Source organism: Sciurus carolinensis, chromosome 3 (genome assembly GCF_902686445.1).
Source record: "Sciurus carolinensis chromosome 3, mSciCar1.2, whole genome shotgun sequence".
Taxonomy (NCBI): domain Eukaryota; kingdom Metazoa; phylum Chordata; class Mammalia; order Rodentia; family Sciuridae; genus Sciurus; species Sciurus carolinensis.
The window spans coordinates 116,355,285-116,379,562 of NC_062215.1; the positions used below are offsets into that span (position 1 = coordinate 116,355,285).

General features: G+C 34.9%; 1 protein-coding gene and 1 non-coding gene across 2 annotated transcripts in view; one reads left to right on the top strand and one right to left on the bottom strand.

Moving 5' to 3' along the window:
* The window catches only part of Scn9a (sodium voltage-gated channel alpha subunit 9), a 169,694-nt gene that overhangs the window by 133,557 nt on the left and 11,859 nt on the right, over nucleotides 1-24,278 (bottom strand). The gene's annotated exons all lie outside the window — the stretch shown is intronic.
* On the top strand, nucleotides 12,996-13,069 carry Trnav-uac (transfer RNA valine (anticodon UAC)). Its single transcript has one exon. It is a non-coding gene; the product is annotated as a tRNA-Val (tRNA).

The following is a 24,278-nucleotide window of genomic DNA, read 5'->3' on the forward strand; positions in this document are numbered from 1 at the left end:
AGAAGAACATGGCAAAGGGAAACAGCTCACATGATTCTCAAGCAACAGAGACTCCACTCATCAGATACAAAATATATACTGCAAAGTCACACCCCCCAATGCCTCACTTCCCTACCTGACTTCAGTTACCACTCAGTTAATCCCATCAGGGATTAATTCACTGATTGGGTTAAGGCTCTTACAACCCAATCATTTTTCCTCTGAACCTTGCATTATCTCACCTGTGAGCTTTTAAGGGCCACCTCACGTCCAAATCATAACAGAAACTTACTAAACATGGAGCAGGTGCAGAGGAAACTGTTCTCTTTAAAGCATGGGTTCAGGTGTGAATCCAGCTCATTGAAAAAGTATGTGATATTTTTTAAAAACTACCTATAAAGCAGATAATTTCCAACAGTAGGTATAAAGGCCAGGAGAGGAAAAACTCAGACTCCAAAACCATAGAAAAACAGACATTTACACAATAGTTTTTTGGTCATGCTGGGGATGGAACCCAAGGTTTTGTGCATGATAAGCAAGTGCTCTACCATGGAGCTACACACCTAGCCCTTGCACAATATTTTTGAAACAATCATTCTATTTGAACTTCACAAAAATAAAACTCAGTTTGCTTGAAGAGCTGGATATTTTAAATGAAAAAACAATTAAACAGGGAAATTGGATTGGGACTGAGTCATCTATGTATCTGCCACATTGTCCCCAAATTAACTGTTGATTATCTGCTGGGTCCATATTTATATGGTGATGCTGAATTAAAGAGTTTCGTGTTTAGAGAGAACACCAGAAGTATTACTATTGAGAATCTGTCTAAATCTTTCAGTCATTGGTCCATCACTCTCTTCCCTCTTTCTATCCCATGTCTTCTCCCCCTTCTTCTTCTCTGAGATCTACCATTTTTGGAGTTTTCTGCTGTTTCAATTTACAACTGCAACTCCTGGCTCAAAATATAAAATATTTTAATCATGTCAAGTAACTATTTAAAAGTCTAAATGCAAAGCATTTCACAGCATGTACTAAGTCCAGTGGTTTATGAATCATTGCTCTTAGAAAGCCTTTGGCACCCTGGGGATATTTTTTTCATGCAGGCAATTGCTCTGGGAGATCAGCATTCCTAGTGAGTGATGTAGTTCAAGTACAAGTTGTGTTTGTTTCTCCTAGCTTGGTGAAGTGCTATTTAAGAGGACCCCCAATCGGGGTGGAAATCCTTGAATTCTTCACTATTGAGAAAGCTTCTCAAGTGTTTCGTAATTAACTAATTAATGCTCAAAACACACCTGCGGCATTGTTAGTACTATTCCACCATTCTTCCTCAGTTATAAACACATTAAGGTTTTATGTGAAGTAATCAATAAATGACAACACTGAAAATAAACCCAGGAATCAGCATCTAAAGTACCTGGAATTAATTGATAGACAATCCTTCTCCAAACCCATCCTTCATATGCACCAAAAATTCATGCCCTAGAATTCAAAGGGTCTGGTACGTTCTGATCCAGAACTTGAATGATGAAGTCATGAGGAGACAGAAATTGGACGAACATTTTAGAAAAACACAGGACAGGATTATCAGATAAAATGCATGGTTCTTAGATAACTTTATATTTCAGATAAACCTTGAGTATACATAAGTACTTTGCAACTTTTCATAAGCATGTTCCATAGGACTCAACTTCTTCCTATAGCAAGATTGTGGGTATAAAGCATACATGTATAAAGGAGAGAACTCTCACTTATCAGCTGGCAATTTGTGATTCCCAGAGTACAAAATGAAATGAAGCCAGGCAGCAACTAATCATGAGGCAATGAAAGTTAGCTAATATATAATCTCTGCCTATATGTAAGTGTTTATTGATTAACATATCAATTATTTCCTATAAAGGAATAGCAGAAAGGCTGTGAACTATAAAAATAAGAAGAGGAGTATAGACTTAAAGGAATGTACTCCTTCAAGTTCAGCATGCTCCATTCTCTCATATACATTAAACTCCTCGGTTCATAATCATCATAATCATCAGCCAGTGCTGGAAATGACAAGTCATTCATTCTGTAAGGACTGAGAACAGATTTTTAGTGGCTAACAAACAGTCCTATTGATGATACTTTGTAATCCATCCCTAAACCCATTCCCTTTTTTTTTTTTTTTGTTATTGTTGTTGTTGTTGTTTTCTCTTTATGTTTTTTTCTCCTGTCTGTACTCATAATACTTTTCCAGTCTCTAGGATCCCATTCTCTTTGTCTCTTATCCTTCAGATATATATTACTGTTGGTGCAGTAATTAAAAATTAATCATGCCACTTCTCTGATTAAACATCATCAGTGTTTTCCCCTCAGCTAAGAGACCTACCCATAAGGACTTTCGCAAGTGGTCCCTGCCTCATTCCCTGCACCAACTCCTCCACCTATCCAGGACCCAAGACCTTGGATGACTAAGCTTCAGGAGGGTAACTGCTCATCTGGGAGCCAGCCCAAGGGTCATTTCATCCATGACCACTTCCCTTGAGCTCCAGAGCAATTACTCTCATCATTATTCAACATAACTACCCTTCCCTCAGCCTGTGAGCATCTTATCTTTCTACTCTAAATATTTAACAATTGTGACATGGAGTAGGTTGTAATAAATATTTGATCATTTGTTTCTTTCTCTGTTCCTTACTCCATAAAGAAGAGAACATAAAAGGAAAGAAGGAGTACAAAACAGAAGGAAGGAAGGAAGGAAGGAAGGAAGGAAGGAAGGAAGGAAGGAAGGAAGGAAGGAAGGAAGGAAGGAAGGAGAAAGAGAAAGAGAAAGAAAGCAGGGGAAGTAGGGAGGGAAAGAGGGAGGGAGGAAGGACGGAAGGAAGGAGTCAAAAGTTTGGTAACTTTGCTCTTATTTTTGTTATTTTCTATATAACCTCTTTTTATTCTAATTTATGCATTGAATTAGATGCTTTACTAACTAAGTCGATTATCTTAGGTATTTGGTCACAGTGATGGAAAACTGACTAACACATCATTACAAAATGTCCCTGTTTATCACTGCTATCATTAAATAAGTTGGTTTTGTTTAAGTACCTCATATTTCTTATGGTTCCTTTTAAGGTATCAGTGGCTCAATATTAGATTTGAATGTAGTTGTGACTTTGAAGTGTGTCTCCCCCAGCACAGTCTGGCTCTATTCTTTTACCCAAGGTAACACTCTCTGCCTTGTGATTGCCTTGCTTATTCCTCTTCCACTTAGTGTTCATATTTATATAGTTAAATGTGTCTGTCACTTTCCTGTTTATTCTCCGTGTGTCTCATATCTCTTTTTTCCTCAATTCTGCATGAGTCATGTGGATATTTTGAGGTATGTTAATTCCCTTAATAGTTTTTCCCTAGAGTTTTCAAATGGTCACTTGAAGGACTTACCACATACATCTGGTCTTACTAGAAATAACTTTGGAATCTACCAACTCAATTTCAGTGACATGCAGAAATGTTAAGTCTGTAGTTCTATTTCTTCTTCTTCCTCTTTGTGTTCTTATTATTAAACATTCCTATCTGAATGTTAAAAAAAAAAAAGAAAGAAAGAAAATGGGGGCAGTACACTACAGAAGCCTAGAGTTGTCATGTATATAGAAATACTTCAGATTTCATGTCGGTGGTCTGCTATATTTTTCAGTCAAAAGCCTTTCCACTCTTGGTTAATGGAATTCTTTCTGTATAACTTTCTGTGCTACGAACTAAAGTACCTCTGGGTACTGAGAATGTTTAAGAATGGGTAGGGTGGCTAGGACGTCTGAAAATGTGCTCACAGTATGACAATCCCATGATTCTGATTTTCCCGAATGTAAAATTTATAGGTGATTCAAGTATTTTACATAGTCAGGGGGATTATCAAACAGGCCAGTGAAGATGATCACCCTCCACCCCCATGTACATAATGTTCATTCTTGTCTGGGTTTTCTGTTTCTAACAGTTTCATCTTTAGTGTAATATCACTTGGTCTCCTAAAACTGTGCATTCTGTTATGCACCTCAGCAGCACAAAAGACACCAAAAAATTGGAGCTCACTGGTCCATCCCTTCATCTCTGATAATTTGAAGGATTTAGAGATTTAATTATTTAAGAAATTTTGATTTGGGAGAGAGGAATTAGGGTTTACAGGAGTGTGCTTTAGGAACCTATTAATGAAAAATTTTAAATGACTATTACTTTCTATCCTTTATTATAGTGTGCTTCTAATTATCCTAGACACATTGAACTGAACTCCCAGGAACCTGTCTGTAAATGAGGATGCAGAACTACACCTTCATGAAGGCAACTTCATGGAATTGAATATGATTCTAATATTGTAAACACATTCTGTGTCACTCATTTTTCAATTGTCTGGTGATGGTTACCATGAAAAACGTAAAAGATTATTCACAGCTCAAAAAGAACCTTCAAAGTGCATACATTATCTCATGTGGGTTAACAGCAAGTCTATTAACATATAAAGGGCAGCATGTATTTAAAGATGTTGAAAACTAAGAGTAAGGGACAAGAATTCCTAAAATTGTAAACATAAAGAGAATGCTATTTTGATGATGACATTTCTTCATGACTAATCTTAAAACATTATTTAAAAAAAATGTTATCTGTAACTTGCATGTAACATTTACATAATTTTTACATTTCAGGCTTGTCTAAGTGAAAAATCTAATTTTCGGAAACAAAGTCTTCTGGGGAAATAATTTAAAAAATAACTTGGAAGTATTAAATGCCTAAACACAAAGAAAAATGAACAAAACAAAAAACTACATAAGAGGGAGGCAGGATGGGTGGAGTGAGCAAGTCAAAAATACTTCCTTTATGTTTATCAACACATGATTCATTTATAGTTCACAGAGCATCATCAACTGTGTACACCTCTTCATGGAAAATGGCTTCCAGCAACTGCACTGAGGAATTTAGAGATGATACACATCAAATGTAAAACATGTTTCTTTTTTAAGCAGAAAAGATGGGTCATGTGATGATGTCCTTCTACTGCAGTATCTTCATGGCTCTGTTGCCAAAGACTGATGTATATTTAATCACTTTACCTAATGGATGTGATTTCTCAAGTCACAGTTACCCATTAGGAAAGCTCTTGCTCTGGTTCAGCTGAGCACTCTGATTACATTTCCTGACTTTGTGGTTTCAGAGAAGCAGAGCTGGTGGAGAATTCCCTGGCTGATCCATCTGTCTGTGCTTTGGACAAAAGAGTACAAGATCATCCAAATTATTAGACTTGGGAGTTGAGTAGAAAAATATTGTGGATTTGTCATATCCAAACCCTAAGAGACAGGTGCCCATAATGTTAACTTTAATTATAAGAACACAGATTTTTTTTTAATATTTATTGAATCTTTTTTTTTAATTTTTATTTTTTTTATTGTAAACAAATGGGATACATGTTGTTTCTCTGTTTGTACATGGCGTAAAGGCATACCATTTGTGTAATCATACATTTACATAGGGTAATGTTGTTTGATTCATTCTGTTATTTTTTAAACAAATCTAAATTGGCAGTTATAAATAAATACCATGAAGTCCATTATCAACATACCAAATACCACTTATTTTCATTTGCAAAATTATGCAATGATACTTGAAAAGTATTTTTTTTTAATTTCAGGTAGTGTGATATGTTTCCTGTTGTGAAATGCAGTTAAACATGTAAGAAAGTTGGACTACATGGTGAATTCTATTCCCTACTGTCCTCCTTTACTGCATATTCTTAAAGAATATATATAATGTTGAAATTATATCTCCAAAAAATAAAACCTAAATTTATCAAATGGAAAAACATTCTGTTAACTTGAAATATCAGTAAGCTTTCTATCAAAACTTGGAGTATCAGATTACACAGTCCCACTTTTTTCTAGATTAACAAATAACACTATGCATTTATCTTATACAGCATCATATTTTGAAATATATATAACTTGTGAAGTAGTAAAATCTATGCAATTAAGAAATGCATTACTTTACATAGTTACCATTTTTGTGGTGAAAGCACTTAACATTCCCTGTCTTTGCATTTTTAAAGAATATCATATAACATCCTTAACTATAGTCTCCTTGCTACACAATAAATGTCTTGAATTTATTCTAATTATGTATCCTTTGAGGCACCTCTCCCCATCTCCACCTCCAACCATCTCCCACTCTGATAAGGATTCTTCTACTCTCAATTTCTGAGATCAACTTTTTGGGTTTCTCATATGAGTGTGATCATGTGGTACTTGTTTGTCTGTGCCTGGTTTATTTCACCTAACATGTTCTCTACACCAGTGTTGTTGCAAATGGCATGATTTCCTTTGTTTTGTGGTTGAATAGTATCCCACTGTGTATAGATACCACATCTTCTGTATCCATTCATCCATCAATACATCAATACACTCTGAGGTTGACTTCCCATATTGGCTAATGTGAATAGTGTTGCAGTGAACAGGAGAGAGTGGATGTCTCTTCAACATGCTGATTTCATTTCCTTTGGATGTGTGCCAGTAGTGGAATTTCTAGGTCATAAGGTAGTTGTATTTTCAGTACGTTGAGGAACCTCTACACTTCTATGATCGCTCTGCTCCTTCACATTCCCACCATTAGTGCATAAGCCTTCTCTCCACATCCTCACCAACAATTGTTATCTTTTGTCATTCTAATTAGACTGAGATAATAATTTCTTTGTGGTTCTACATTGCATTTTTCTGATGACTAATTATGCCAAGCATTTTTTATATACTTTTTGTATATAAAAGCCTTTTTAATAACAGAAAATTAATAATGGATAAAATTCATAATGGTCAATGATATCCTTCTAAGAATTAGTCTATCCAAAATTATTTACATGATAGATATATGCCTTGCTTTGCTATGAGTCATGAAATAAAGAACACAAAAAGTGATCTAAATAATAAGTATCGTTAAAAAAAGAAACACCAGGACAAATTAATGATGGTGATAAACTGAAAAAAGTAAGTCTACTATAAGAATAGAGTGCAGCAAGACTAAAACTAAGAACTAAGCAATAAGTGAGCGAAGACCTTAAATTTTGTACTGGAATATGGAAATATTATTTAGGAAAACAATCCTCAATCACAAAATATTAATCATTAATAAAATATATCCTTCTTTTAGTAATTAAAATTAAAATTTTTAATTAATTGATTTTAAATGTTCTGTTTCAAATTTGTTAATTTTTCTCTTTGGTTACAGTAACATTATAGAATATGCTCCAATATACGGATCAAGATACTTTTCCCCCCAAACAAGTATATGTTCAGTCTTCCATGCTAATCAAATTGAAAAAGTAAATTAATAAATTACAAATCAGAGTCTATTTCAGGAATATGAATACTCCCCCTGAAGTCTCTCTACTGCTATATTCTGCTATTTCAGTGGTATTTAGTCCCCCCGCCTTAATAAAAGCATAATATTTCTTTTAAAAAAATGCTTTAAAACATTTAGTTGAGCCGGCAGTGATGGTGCACACCTGTAATCCCAGCAATTCAGGGAGCTGAGGCAAAAGGATTGCAAGTTTGAGGACAGCCTCAGCAACTTAGTAAAGGCCCTAAGCAACTTAGTGAGACACTGTCTCAAAATAAAAAGTGAAAAGGACTAGGGATGTGGCTCAGTGGTTAAGTACCCCTGGATTTAACCCCCAGTTCGCCAAAAAAATTATTTGGAAAGAAGAAATTAGTTGGGTAATAAGGAAGTTTAGATTTATTTTATAAATATTTATTCTATTACACAGGCAAGAGACCCTGCTTCTATAATGGGAAATCTGATAACTTTCCACAGATTGAAAAAAAAAAAAAAACCATCACTTGTTTGACATGGTCCATACCTATAATCCCAGCTACTTGGAAAGTTGAGGCCAGCCTGGGCAATTTAGAAAGACCCTGTCTCAAAATAAAAGAAAATTTAAAAAAAGGGCTGGTGATGAAGCTCAATGGTAGAGCACCCCTGTGCTCAGAGGGAAAATAAAATCATTTGTAGCTGATCACCATCTACAGAGTAACCTGCCGAGGGCTTAGTCCAGCTTTGCTTTTCCTACTTGGTCCTGTCCCCTCTCCCTGTTTGACTTCTACACTTCATTCTTCTCACTCCACATTTAGTTTCCCCAACGGAGCAGCCAGACATCCCTGCATTCTCAGTATGTTCCCTGACCAAACTGTCCTGTTCACTGACAACTTGTCTTTTAAGGATCATCTCAAACCCTCTTGTATAAAGTGGTTTGAGCTTGCTTTCTGTATCCTTAGCTTCAAATATAAATTCAACTCTTCATTAGCATCTCATTCTTCTACATCTCCTGTCTGCCTTGAGCTCCCAACTGTCCCCTAAGGCAGGTTTTTATCCTAGCTCCCAAAATGCCTCATGTCTTTCATCAGCCTGTCTCCTTCAACTAATATCTAGGCTCTTTAAGCAGGAAGTTTGTCTAGGCATTTTTTATCACTCAAGTATAGCATGAAATTGTTAAATGCTAGGTGAATGAAGACAGTGAAATACTCCTCAGAATTTAAACACTTAAGATATCTTGCCTTTAGAATAACCTGTTTGGTACACTGTTTTATTAAAAAATTTAATTAGTATTTAAATTACTTGGGATTTTTCAATATTTTGTAAGCCTCTTCAAATACTTAAAATAGCAAATAACCATGATTAATTTTACATCAGAAACAGTCTTTCAGTTATGAACTCTCAATTTTTCTTTTTTCCTCATTTAAAAAATTAAAATGTATTATCCAAGCAAAGCAATTTCTAACACTATATATACATTCGAGAGTGCAAGAAATATAAAGTTCTACTATTATGGCCTATTTCCCCATCTTAATGACACCAAAATAATAACAACAATAAAAAAGCACTAACTCCTTGCTTAATTAAAGTAGCTCTGTCCCAAACATAAATAGTAAGGTTCAAAGCTTAATCATATGAATTAGAAGAGGGACAAATATGATGAACTCCATCCAATCAAGCTTTAAAATTCTCTAATTTTGAATTACCTTAGTCATAGCAGAAGTTAAAAATCTACTAAGTCTGTTTTTCCATTTTACTTGTGCTTAAGCACCTCAAAATTGTAAATATTCTATTTGAAACATATATTTGATTAAAACCAAATCAGCTAATGTTCAAACTACTAACAAGGATATTTGTACAATTGTGACATTTATACAAATGCATAAATCATACCATTTTTTTAGAAACCTGGGTATAGATAAAGTACTAGATTTGTTGATAACTTAATTTTTTGTCATTAGTTTATTTAAAATTTGTTTGTGAATAAGCTACATAGAAAGTATTTCATTATCATTAAATCCAAGATATAATCCTTTGTAGGAAGTCATGTGTACAAGTAAGTTGTAGGTATTAATATGGTTTGAATATGAATAAAGCATATTTTTACTGATAGAAAATTTGGAAAATATTAAAAAGCATAAAAATTAAAATTAAATTCACCTATTCAGAGAAAATTATTATGATGAGGTATTAATGTGGTCTTCATATATACACATATACAGCCAAAATGCTTTCTGAAAAGGCTGTAAAAATCTATATTCCCTCCAGCAACATATAAGCATATATTTTTCAGAACCAAACAATATTAGGTCCTTTGAAAAATGGTTTCTAATTTGATAGGTAATTATTTTTTTTAATGTGCATTCTCTGAGATGTTTCTACTTCTTTTATTGGTAAATGTATTTACTGGGCCTTTATAAACACGAGTAATTATTATTTCCTTCTTTGATAAGGGTTGCTTGTTGTGCCAAGGACATTGATCTCTTTTCACAAAAGTTTCTTGGGCTTTCTTTCTTTTTTCTCCTTTAGCCAGTTATCTTTGAATTTTTGTCAAGACCAGAACATGTTTAAGTTGAATACCTGGGTCCAATGTGCAGGTTTATGACTCCCACTTTTTCCCTACACAGCATTTTTTATATTTATTTTTGAAGAATAATTATATATCCATGAACTGTATAATGAAAAGTAATTTTCTAGTTCTTCCATGCTTCCAGACACCAAGATTTTTGCCCTGCATGGGCACATATACAGCTATTAATTTTTCTTTTCACACAAACAATACCCTAATTAACATTGTTCAACACCTTGATTTTGTCATTTTAAAATTATAACCTGAAAATCTTTCTGTGTTAATATGTATAGGGTCATTTCTTTTTATAGCATCTTCATAAATTCCAGTTCTGTGGATGTACCAAAAGTATTTCACTATTCCTCCACAGTAGGACGTGTAGGTTGTTTCCAGAGCTGAGCTGGTTATGTTTTCACATGTAGATTCACAATATGGAAGGATACTGAGAAACAAATGACAGACTGGAATTGCTGAGTCATGACTGGATCTGCATTTACTCTAGATAAAGAATATTGCCAAATTCCCTATTAATTCATACCCTCCACAAACAATGTGTTAGGGATTATTTGCGCATAGGTTCATGAAAGTGTTTTATACTTTTTTCTACCTTTGTAATTCTAAGCGGTGGGAAGTGATAACTTCTTGTCAGGTTAATTGGCATTTTATTTTATCTGTGAGATTGGGAATCTTTTCATATGCTTAGAAGTCATTTGTGCTTTTTTTTCTGTGGATTGTCTGCATGTAGCTTTCTCCATTTTTATACTGGACATTTAGTCTTTAATATTATTAATTTAGAAACTCTTAACAAAATGATAAAACTAGTTCTTTTGTTTGATATAATACAGATATATTTATCAATTTGCAGTTTTTTATTTCTTTTGGATAATGACTTTTTTGCCCTAAATACATTTTTAAATTAAATTGAATTTACAAAACCTCTCTCCAGTGGTTACAGTGCTTTAGCTCACTTTTGAGAAAAAAAGAAACTAAACTTCTACTTGAGAAATTTTTAAAATTCCCACATATTTTCTTCAAGTAATTTTGTGGTTTATATTTTATTTTAAATTAATATGAAATGAATCTTAGATGAAGTTGTAGGGTAGTGATCTGCATTTGTTTTTATCCATATGGTTACCGGGTTGTCTTAAATTACTTTTTTTAATTAATATTTGAATTTCCTTATTTGAGATGCCACCTTTATAATTCTCATACATAATTTTGTCTATTTCTGGAAATTATGTTTTCTCTCACAGAGCTAACTACTGGAACAGCACCCCACTATTTTAATTATTCTAGTTTCATAAAGTGATTTGATATGTAATGGGACTATCAGATGTTACTCTTGTTTTGGTGCATAGTTTTAGAGTCACTGTATCTAATTCCAAAGAGGGAAAATTCTAGTTCCATTTTCATTGGGATTGCAGTAAATTTGCAAACAGATTAACTTAAAAAGAACTACTATCTTTATAAATTGTATCTCCTTTTCTCTTGCTCTCTCTTTTTTATTCCCCATGGTAGGAATTAGACCCAGGGACACTTAACCACTGAGCCACATCCCTAACCCTCTCTTCTTTTTCCTTCTTGAGACAGGGTCTCTCTAAGTTGCTTAGGGCCTCTCACTCAATTGTTGAAGCTGGTTTTAAACTTGCAATCCTCCTGCCTCAGCCTCCTAAACCACTGGGATTATAGGCATGGGCCACCACACCCAGCATGACTCCCTTTCTTAATCTCCTCTTTGGATTTCAAAAACAAACTATAACATCCTAATAAGAAAAATAAGTTAAGGCGCCTATCCACCTTAGAACCTCTAATGTTAGGTGTACTGTCTACAAATTAAGTATAATAATCAATATGTAAACACTATTTTCTAATACTTTCTAATTGCTAAAATCTTGCTTTCACATCTAGTATTGTGTTAATCATATTAATGCATTCTTAAAATGAGCATTATATATTTAAAATGGTTAACTTGGAGGATGACAAAAACCTATTTAAAAGCTTCAAAAACAGTGTCTTAAAAATCATGTGAAGAGTTTTTACAGCACTTTTTAGTATTTGAATAATTGGTACATAAAAATTTAAGGTATATATATATATATATATATATATGATAATTTAATATTAGAGTAGCAGAATGACTAGTTACAAATTTATTCCCAGATTCTTGGATGATAAGTGTTTTAAAAATATTATGATCTGAGCATTTTATAATATCCCATAATGATTATTTATACTATGTTCCAGAAGTTATCTCTGTATGCATAGGTTTACAAAATATTTGAATATTCCCCAAATGCATAAGAAAATAAAGTTTATAAACTGAAGAAATGCATTATACTAAAGGAAATTAAGAACATTGTCAATAAATACAGGCATGTCTGATATTTTAACAAAAAATTGTGAAATCGTATCTACATATCATGTATGAAGGAATTTATAAAAAATCTTAGCTCTTATTATATCTTATCTACTATTATTTAGAGTTAAGACTTTATTGAGAGCACAAAATCATCACAGACCTAAGTGACCCCTGCGGTCACCAAAATATGGGGCTGCAGAAGAGGTTCTATACTTTTTTTCTAAAGCATCCTATAGAGAGTGCACATCTTTTATTATGTGTATGCTCCTACCTCTCCCAAAACATCATCATGATTTAGGAGAAAGGGCATAACAACTTTGACACCAGGCAAACTTAGGTTTGAATTCTCTGATAATTCCATATAATTAATTATGTGGCATTATGCAAATTCTTCATAAATGAAATGGCAAAAGCATATGTTGTACAAGGTTACATGTAGAATAGACAGTTTTTGCAAAGTGCCTGCCATAGTGCCTCAGCTAAATACGTAACAGCAATATTATTATCCTTCAACCCCATTTATACTAAAACTTTTAAATGATAAACCATAAGTTAGTCAATAAATTAAAGCTTTAAAATCATAAGTGGAACACATTTGCTACTTATGCTATATTTTGTTCTAACATATTTATAGCTTTCATTTAAAATGTAGGTCTGCAGTATAAAAGGAAAAAGTGGAACATACATGTTCCATTGGTGCCTCCAAAGTGAGAGACTCATGGATTCAAATCCTATCTCTCCTACTTACTAGTTTATATCCTTAAAAAAGTAATTGAGGGCTGGGGATGTAGCTCAGTTGGTAGAGTGTTTGTCTTACAAGCACAAGGCCCTGGGTTCAATCTCCAGCACCACAAAAAAAGAAAAAGAAAAAGAAGTAAATTGACCTCTTTAAAGCCTGGGTTTTACATTGGAAAGTAGGGTGAAAATGATTATCCTATAAAGTAATCTTGAGGGGGAAAATGAATGCTGCATTTTGGCCTTTTATATTTTCTGGTGTATTTTAAGTGCACAATATATTATAAATGTTTCCTAGATTACGCCAATTTGATTATGAGTTTGTGACTTTATGATAGCACAAATGTGATATGTATTCAGTAGAAAATTCATTTTGATCTTTTCTATAAATTAGTGATATGTTTTTCCATATTTTCTCATAATGCCGGGCAGTGGTGGCAAGTCACAGCTCCCAGTCAGCTACACTGTCAGGAGGTAAACAACTGGTACACTGTAACGTACTGTATCACTAAACCGTGATATTCAGTAGGTCAGGTATATTAAGTTAATTTTTTTATTTTTGACATTTTCAGCTCACAATGAGTTTTTGAGGATTTAATGGCATAACCACTATTATGGTGTTTATTAATTGTCTTACATATTGATTTTGCATGACTAATATTCTTAAGAAGAAAATACATTTGGTTACTTGGTAGTACATAAACTTTTGTATTGCATGTACAGAAACTTCTTAAGAACTGTCAAAGCATATTTTAAAGATTAAAACCACCTATGTGGGGGCGATCCAAGATGGCAGACTAGAGGGTGACTGCATCTCCAGTCGCTCCAGAACACAGGACTCAAGAAGGGGAGGCATTGAGAGACGCGGACTAAAATAGGAGTCTCAGCCACCTGGTGAAGCTCGGCCTGGGCAGCAGGCCCGGATAGAGGTGGCTTATCAGAGCAGGGCAGGGCAGCTAGAATCTTCCCCAGACAGCCCTGCACACTCTGGCGGTGGGCTCCTCCCATACAGCCAGCTTCTCCAGCTTCTTGGAGCAGGCCCACTAGTGAGAGCCTTTCTGAACAGAACCAGCTCCAAGTCCCGGAGCCAGCATGGAGAGCTCCAGCACGCAAGCAGCTTCAGGGGCCAGGACAGGGCAGCCAGGTACTTCCCCAAGAAGCCCAGCCCCCTTCAGTAGGAGGCGCCTTTCAAGGCTAGCTTCTCAGAGCAGACCACCCAGTGAGAGCCTTTCTAAACAGAGCTGGCCACAAGTCCCCGAGCCAACGGAGAGCTCCGACCCGCAAGCAGCCTCTGGGATCAGAGGAGGGCAGCCAGAGACTTCTCCAGGCGGCCCTGCCCCCACTGGCCGCAGGCTCTTTCCACGGGGCGATCCAAAATGGTGGACTAGAGGGTGACTGCATCTCCAGTCACTCCAGAACACAGGATTCAAGAAGGGGAGGCATTGAGAGACTCGGACTAAAATAGAGCCACAGGGTGAGTCTCCCCCACCAGTTGAAGCTCAGCCTGGGCAGCAGGCACGGATAGGGGTGGCTTATCAGAGCAGGGCAGGGCAGCTAGAGTCTTCCCCAGGTAGCTCTGCACACTCCAGCGGTGGGCTCTTCCCACATGGCCAGCTTCTCGGAGCAGGCCCCCCAGTGAGAGCCTTTCCATACAGAGCCAGCTCCAAGCCCTGGAACCAGTAGTGTGCTAGGGGCAGCTTTCTTCGAAAGCGCTGCATTATCAAGTTCCTCCAAGGCTTCAGGCTACTGAAGGCTGGGAGGTGATACACTGGAAATCTACCAGGACACTATAAGCCAATAGAGGAAATCTGCAATATCTCAGAGTCCCACTGACATCTGACCAATATGAGAAAACAAGGGAAGAAAATGTCCCAAATAAACCTAGATACTATATCAATAAAACCCAATGACAGCACAGCAGAAGAAATGTCAGAAAGGGAGTTCAGAATGTACATAATTAAAACAATCAGGGAAGCAAATGAGGAGATGAAAGACCAAATGCAGGCATTGAAGGAGGAGATGAAAGAGCAAATGCAGGCATTAAATGATCGCACCAATCAACAGTTAAAAGACCAAATACGGGAAGCAAGAGATCATTTCAATGAAGAGTTAGAAATACTGAAAAAAAAAAAAAAAACAAACATTAATCCTTGAAATGAAGGAAACAATAAACCAAGTTAAAAACTCCATAGAAAGCATAACCAATAGGATAGAACACCTGGAAGACAGAACCTCAGACACTGAAGACAAAATATTTAATCTTGAAAAAAAGTTGACCAAACAGAGAAGATGGTAAGAAATCATGAACAGAATCTACAAGAATTATGCCATATCATGAAAAGGCCAAATTTAAGAATTATTGGGATTGAGGAAGGCTTAGAGAAACAAAAAAGGAATGAACAATATATTCAATGAAATAATATCAGAAAATTTCCCAAATCTGAAGAATGAAATGGAAAACCAAGTACAAGAGGCTTATAGGACTCCAAATATACAAAATTACAACAGACCCTACCAAGGCACATTATTATGAAAATACCTAACATACAAAATAAAGACAGAATTTTAAAGGCCGCGAGAGAAAAGAATCAAATTACATTCAGGGAGAAACCAATAAGAATATCAGCAGATTTTTAAATCCAGACCCTAAAAGCTAGAAGGGCCTGGAACAACATTTACCAAGCCCTGAAAGAAAATGGATGCCAACCAAGAATTTTATGCCCAGCAAAACTTACTTTCAGATTTGACAACGAAATAAGATGCTTCCATGATAAACAAAAGCTACAGGAATTTACAAAAAGAAAGCCGCATTACAGACATTCTCAGCAAAATATTCCATGAGGAAGAGATGAAAAACAACGATGCAAATCAGCAATGGGAGGAACTAGCCTAAAGTAATAGCCAAATAAAGGAGAAACCAAATCATGTCAAAAAACAAAAATGAGTCAAATGACTGGGAATACAAATCATATCACAATAATAACCCTGAATGTTAATGGCCTGAACTCATCAATCAAAAGACATAGACTGGCAGATTGAATTAAAAAGAAAAATCCAACAATAGGCTGCCTGCAAGAGACTCATCTCATAGAAAGAGATACCCATAGACTAAAGGTGAAAGGATGGGAAAAAAACATACCATGCACACGGACACAGCAAAAAAGCTGGAGTATCCATCCTCATTTCAGATAATGTGGACTTCCAGCCAAAACTAGTCAGAAGGGATAAAGAAGGACATTACATACTGCTTAAGGGAGCAAGACATAACAATCATAAATATCTATGCCCTGAAAATTGGCTCATCCATGTATGTCAAACAAATCCTTCTCAATTCCAGAAATCAAATAGACCACAACACAATAATACTAGGCAATTTTAACACACCTCTCTCACCACTGGATAGATCGTCCAAACAAAAGTTGAATAAAGAAACCATAGATCTCAATAACACAATAAACAATTTAGACTTAACCGACATATATAGAATATACCATCCAACAAAGAACAAATACACTTTCTTCTCTGCAGCACATGGATCCTTCTCTAAAATAGACCATATTTTATGCCACAAAGCTACTGTTAGCAAATACAAGAAGATAGAGATACTACCTTGTACTCTATCAGATCATAATGGATTGAAATTAGAAATAAATGACAGAATAAAAAACAGAAACTTCTCCAATACCTGGAGATTAAATAATGTCATTATATGATGAATGGATAACAGAAGACATCAGGAGGGAAATAAAAAAATTCTTAGAAGTAAATGAGAACAAAGACACATCATATCAAAATCTCTGGGACACTGTGAAAGCCGTACTTAGAGGAAGATTTATTTCATGGGGCTCATTCAATAAAAGAAGTAGAAATCAACAAATAAACGACTCAACACTACAGTTCAGCCCTAGAAAAAGAAGAGCAGACCAACACCAAAAGTAGTAGAAGACAGGAAATAGTTAAAATCAGAGCTGAAATCAACAAAATTGAAACAAAAGAAACAATTGGAAAAATTAACAAAATAAATAGTTGGTTCTTTGAAAAAATAAACAAAATTGATAAACCCTTAGCCACACTAACAAAGAGAAAGAGGGAGAAAACTCAAATTACTAAAATTCGGAATGAACAAGGAAACATCACAACAGACACGAGTGAAATACAAAACATAATTAGAAACTATTTTGAAAATCTATATTCCAACAAAACAGAAAACCTCGAAGACATCAACAAGTTTCTAGAGACATATGAATTACCTAAACTGAACGAGGAGGACATACACAACTTAAATAAATCAATTTCAAGTAATGAAATAGAAGAGGTCATCAAAAGCCTACCAACAAAGAAAAGTCCAGGACCAGATGGGTTCTCAGCCGAGTTCTACAAAACCTTTAAAGAAGAGCTCATTCTAATACTCCTCAAAGTATTCCATGAAATAGAAGAGGAGGGAACCCTCCCAAACTCATTCTATGAAGCCAATATCACCCTGATACCTAAACCAGACAGAGACACATCTAGGAAAGAAAATTTCAGACCAATATCCTTAATGAACATCGACACAAAAATTCTCAACAAAATTTTAGCAAATCACATACAAAAATATATTAAAAAGGTAGTGCACCACGATCAAGTGGGTTTTATTCCAGAGTTGCAAGGTTGGTTCAACATCCGGAAATCAATAAATGTCATTCACCATATCGACAGACTTAAAGTTAAGAATCACATGATTATTTCAATAGATGCAGAAAAAGCATTTGATAAAATACAGCATCCCTTCATGCTCAAAACACTAGAAAATATTGGGGTAGTGGGAACATTCTTTAACATTATAAAGGCAATTTACGCTAAGCCCATGGCCAATATCATTCTAAATGGTGAAAAACTGAAAGCGTTCCCCCTAAAACTGGAACAAGGCAGGGATGCCTTCTTTCACCACTTCTATTCAACATCGTCCTTGAGACTCTAGCCAGAGCAATTAGACAGACCAAAGAAATTAAAGGGATACGAATAGGAAAAGAAGAACTCAAACTATCCCTGTTCGCTGATGACATGATTATATATTTAGAGGAACCTGGAAATTCCACCAGAAAACTTTTAGAACTCATAAATGAATTCAGTAAAGTAGCAGGTTACAAGATCAATGCTCATAAATCCAATGCATTTTTATACATAAGTGATGAATCTTCAGAAAGAGAAATTAGGAAAACTACCCATTCGCAATAGCATCGAAAAAAAATAAAATACTTGGGAATCAATCTCACAAAAGAGGTGAAAGACCTCTGCAATGAGAACTACAGAACACTAAAGAAAGAAATTAAAGAAAACCTTAGAAGATGGAAAGATCTCCCATGTTCTTGGATAGGCAGAATTAATATTGTCAAAATGGCCATACTACCAAAAGTGCTATACAGATTCAATGTAATTCCAATTAAAATCCCAATGATGTACCTTACAGAAATAGAGCAAGCAATTATGAAATTCATCTGGAAGAATAAAAAAACCAGAATAGCTAAAGCAATCCTCAATAGAAAGAGCGAAGCAGGGGGTATGGCAATACTAGATCTTCAACTCTACTACAAAGCAATAGTAACAAAAACGGCATGGTATTGGTACCAAAATAGACAGGTAGATCAATGGTACAGAATAGAGGACATGGACACAAACCCAAATAAATACAATTTTCTCATACTAGACAAAGGGGCCAAAAATATGCAATGGAGAAAAGATAGCCTCTTCAACAAATGGTGCTGGGGAAAACTGGAAAACCATATGCAACAGAATGAAATTAAACTCCTATCTCTCACCCTACATAAAACTCAACTCAAAATGGATCAAGGACCTCAGAATCAGACCAGAGACCCTGCATCTTATAGAAGAAAAAGTAAGTCCAAACCTTCAACTTCTTAGCTTAGGATCAGACTTCCTTAACAGGACTCCCATAGCAGAAGAAATAAAAGCAAGAATCAACAACTGGGATAGATTCAAACTAAAAAGCTTTCTCTCAGCAAAGGAAACTATCAGTAATGTGAAGAGAGAGCCTACAGAGTGGGAGAATATCTTTGCCACTCATACGTCAGATAGAGCGCTAATTTCCAGAATGTATAAAGAACTCAAAAAACTCTACACCAAGAATACAAATAATCCAATCAACAAATGGGCTAAGGAAATGAACAGATACTTCATAGAAGAAGATGTACAAGCAATAAACAGATATATGAAAAAATGTTCAACATCTCTAGTAATAAGAGAAATGCAAATCAAAACTACCCTAAGAATTCATCTCACCCCAAGTAGAATGGCGATTATCAAAAACACAAGCAACAATAGGTGTTGGCGAGGATGTGGGGAAAAAGGTACACTCATACATTGCTGGTGGGGTTGCAAATTAGTGCAGCCACTCTGGAAAGCAGTATGGAGATTCCTCAGAAAGCTTGGAATGGAAATGCCATTTGACCCAGCTATCCCACTCCTTGGCCTATACCCAAAGGACTTAAAATCAGCATACTACAGAGATACAGCCACATCAATGTTCATAGCTGCTCAATTCACCATAGCCAGATTGTGGATCCAACCTAGGTGCCCTTCAGTTGATGAATGGATAAAGAAACTGTGGCATATATATACAATGGAATATTACTCCACCATGAAGAATGATAAAATTATGGCATTTGCAGGCAAATGGATGAAATTGGAGAATATCATGCTAAGTGAGATAAGCCAATCTCAAAAAACTAAAGGATGAATGATCTCGCTGATAAGCGGATGAGGACATATAATGGGGGGTTGGAGGGGTTAGCGTTAGGGTTAGGGTTAGGTTTAGGGTTAGGGATAAGGAGGGTGGTAAGAATGGAGGAAGGAAGAACTGTATAGAGGGAAAAGAGGGCTGAGATGGGTGGGGGGGAAGGGAAAAAATAACAGAATGAATCAAACAACATTGCCCTATGTAAATTTATGATTACACAAATGGTATGCCTTGACTCCATGTACAAATAGAGAAACAACATGTATCCCATTTGTTTACAATAAAAAAACAAAACATAACAAAACAAAAAAACTACCTATGTTCATTACAAACTCAAGACTACACAGCTTTCTACCAGAAGATGGCGATGTATGTCTCCATGACCATTTATAGTCCCTGAAATGATAAGGTTCACTAGTCCATGCAGGATGAGTGCTTTGTTCTTAAGGTGTTGAAATGATTAAATCTGTCAAGCTGAATAAATGCAAGCATACCAAGAGGGTGATAGATATAATGCAGAAAGACACTGTACTACGATTGAAACCAAAAATCAAAAGTATATCAAAATAATGAATGTGCAAGTCCACAAAACATTAATCCTTTGACATTAGAAATGATTCTCTAGGACAGAGCAGGATTATACAATAAGGTAAAATGTCCAGCCTAGGCAATAACCAGCAGGACATAAAATTATTATTATTTTTCAAAATAAAATGTTCTAGCACTGGTCAGAGGATTTTTCTTCATTAGCAGTGGATGCTCCAGAACTTACTACTAATGCAGGAGAAGGTCAGGGATTCAGTCAAGAAGGTAAAATCAAAGCAAGGTGACAGCTGCTGATGAAATATTCCTGACAGGTCAGAAATGACTCAGTAGATTCAAGACCTTTTCATTCAATATCAAAAGAAATGAATTAAGTAGTATGCATGTCCAAGGATTCTTAGAACATTTGTGGACTTTGTTGAGACATGGTAACATCTACTCATAAGATTGTTGATGTGGAAATGCTTTCAGGATGCATATCAGAAGTAGAAGAGGGTAATTTGGTCCTAAAGATTCTAAGGAACAGGGTATTCAGTGAGAATTCACCCACGGGCAGTAAAGTAGTATGAAATTACAAAATAAATAAATAAATAAATAAAAAATAACAAGAATTTACAAATAAGACTTTGCACACTGACATGGTCACAGGCAAAGGAACTTCTTGTGTTTCATAGTTCTCCCTCTTGGAACTGGTGGTTACAATTATGGCAGGGTACCTAGTAAGGCTGACCTTAATCTGGGAATATGATAAAACCCATATAACATTGTTTATTCTCTTTTCGTTTTTCTTTAAAAACATTCAGAAGATGAAGGGTGTGACTTTTTAGAAAAGATAAATATGATAATATTTACTTCCTGCCATTTTGATGAAGGATTTTTAGAAACTCACAGATGCAGACAGGGTTCTGAGAAAAATTCCATAGAGTGGCCACAGAGCAAGAAGTAAACGAGAAGAAAATAATTCCTTCCTTTTCTCTAATTTGTATTCCAGAAAATATCTCATCAGGAGACTTGATTTCTGAAATAAAGTGAATATTTAGACAAAAAGCATCTATAATCATTCAGTGGCAAAACTGCTCAACTCCTACAGCAAAAAGAGCTCAGCTCTTACAGACTTCACTTATTTCAACCATTATTCTAATAAGTTCATTGAACAGTTCATTTTTAAAAAGATGTTCATATATCACATTCTCATAAATAAGACTATTCAGTGACCTTGAATTTCCGTAGTCATCACTTTCCATTTATGAAACATACATAACCTCTTACAAAGATACCTAGCAGAACAAAAATATTTATGGTTATAAACCCTAACCGCCAAACTTTAGCTCTCAGTAGCAAACTCTTCTAAAAATACTTCTAACAAATCCTAGTGAAAAATTAGTGTCTTCATTTAGAATTAAGGGAAAGAAGAGAGGGAGTTTTAAAATTTGTTTTATTAAAACAAATCTAAAATTCTACAGTAGAAATCATTGCTTTATTGACAATGAAGGAAACAGGAAAGGTTTTCTTTTTCTTTCATTTAGTCATTTTCTACTCACTCAAGAATTACTGAATGCCCACTCCTGCAAAGCACTGAACCAGAGACTATGAGGAACATCACCTCAGCAAGACAGCATCCTCATTTGACTTAGCTAGCACATCTAATATCCCATATTAGAAAATACAGTACCTGAAGTTTTTAATTAGTTAGGCAAGGAATTGAGAGTTTCTAGATTACCTAAAAAAGACTAAATCCAAATGTTTCAGTAATAAGACTGGTCAAAAAGATGAATAACCCCATCAGAAAGTATAAGAATATGAATATAGATTATTTCCCCATGAGAAGTCTCTTCTAAATCACCATTATAATCTTCCAACAATTTAAGAATTTGAACCTATCTTACAAAAACAAAGAAGAAGACAAGACAAAATGAGATGGGGAGTTACTGAAAGGAAAAGTATATGTGCAGAGTAAAGCACATTTAGAGTTGAAGCCACATCTCTGGAGCAATGTGTGAGGGAAAGTTGAGACTCAAATTCTCACATACTCACATATAAGGTGTGTAGGAATTAAAAAAAAAAAAAAAAAAAAAAAAAAAAACACTAGTTGATCACATACCTAAACATAAGAGCTAAAAATATAAAATGCTAAGAAGATAGAAGAAACTTAAATCAACATCATAAATATTATAACAACAAACTCCAAACCAACCTCATACTGAATGGGGGAAAACATCAACCTTAAACTGAATGGAGAGAAACTGCATACTCTCACCACTCCTATTCAATATAGTACTTGAAATTTTAGCCACAGCAAATACGGCAGAAAATAAAATAAAATAAAAGTGATACTAATAAAAAAGGAAAAAATCAAATCAAATTATTACTATTTAGTAAAGGATATGATCTTATACCTAGAAAACAAAAAAAGAAAAAAACCTCCTTCAGAATACTTCTATAGATGCTAAACAAATTCAGTAAAGTAACAGCATGAAAAAATCAATATACAAATATTGACAGCTTTTCTATACACCAATAACAAATCTGCCAAAAATGAAATCAGTAAAACAATTCCATTCATGATAACCTCAAAAAAATTGGGAATAAATCTAACCCAAGAGGTAAAACCCTCGACAATGTGAATTAAGAACACCAAAAAATAGAAATAGAAGATGACTCTAAAAGATGGAAAGCCTACCCATGTTCTTGGATAGGCAGAAATAATATTGATAAAATGGCCAAATTATCAAAAGTAATATGCATACTCAATGCAGTATTCATTAAAAAATCAATATTCTTCATAGAACTTGAAAAAATAGTCCTAAAATTCATATGAAAGAATAAGAGACCCAGAATAATCAAATATGTATGTATATATATCTCCAAACTTGTCATCCATAATACCATACACATTCATAATACTAGCACCACAAAAAAGATAATAAACATATCTATTGACTCCAAAAGTTTTCTTGTAACCTTTGCATTAAATTTGTTCTGTTGTTAAGAGCACTTAACATGGGATTGACCCTCTCAACCTATTTTTAAGTGCGTAACACTGTACTGTTATCTATAGGCATTGTGTTCTGCAGTAGATATCTAGAGTTTACTAATTTTGTATAGCTAACTTTGTACTCACTGTAAAAAAAAAAAAAAAAAAAAAAACTCCCACTTCTCCCTCCTGTAGCCTCCTGGCAAACACCATTCTATTTTCTGTTTCTACATGCTTGACCACTTTAGATTTTTTCATACAATTGAAATTATGTATTATTCATCTTTTGCTTCATATAATGTCTTCCAGAATCATCCATGTTGACACAAATAGAATTTCCTTCTTTTATCAAGTGAAATATATCCTGTTTTATGTATATACCACAATTTTTTCACCCATTCACCTCTTGATATATTTTGGGTTTTCCCCTCCATATTTAGCTATTATAAATAATGCTTCAATGAACATGGGAATAAAGATACTTCTTTGGGCTTCTGATCTCAATACCTTTGGATATATACCCAGGAGTAGGATCACTAAATCATATGATAGATCTATTTTTAATTTTTTGTTTGTTTGATGCTGGGATCAAACCCAGTGACAATTTGCTCCATTTAAATCCCCAGTACTTCTCCTTTCCCTTTCCTCCTCCCTCCCCCATTTCCTTTCCTCTATTGGTCTTCCTTCTATTCATTTTTTCTTGTTTAAAAAATATATCCCACTCCTCGGCCTATACCCAAGGGACTTAAAATCAGCATACTACAGAGATACAGCCACAACAATGTTCATAGCTGCTCGTTTCCCCTTAGCCAGACTATGGAACCAACCTAGATGCCCTTCAATTGATGAATGGATAAAGAAACTGTGGTATATATATATACAATGGAATATTACTCAGCTATAAAGAATAATAAAATTATGGCATTTGCAGGCAAATGGATGAAATTGGAGAATATCATGTTAAGTGAGATAAGCCAATCTCAAAAATCCAAAAGATGAATGATCTCACTGATAAGCGGATGATGACACGTAATGGGGGGTGGGAGGGGGCAAGAATGGAGGAAGGAGGGACTGT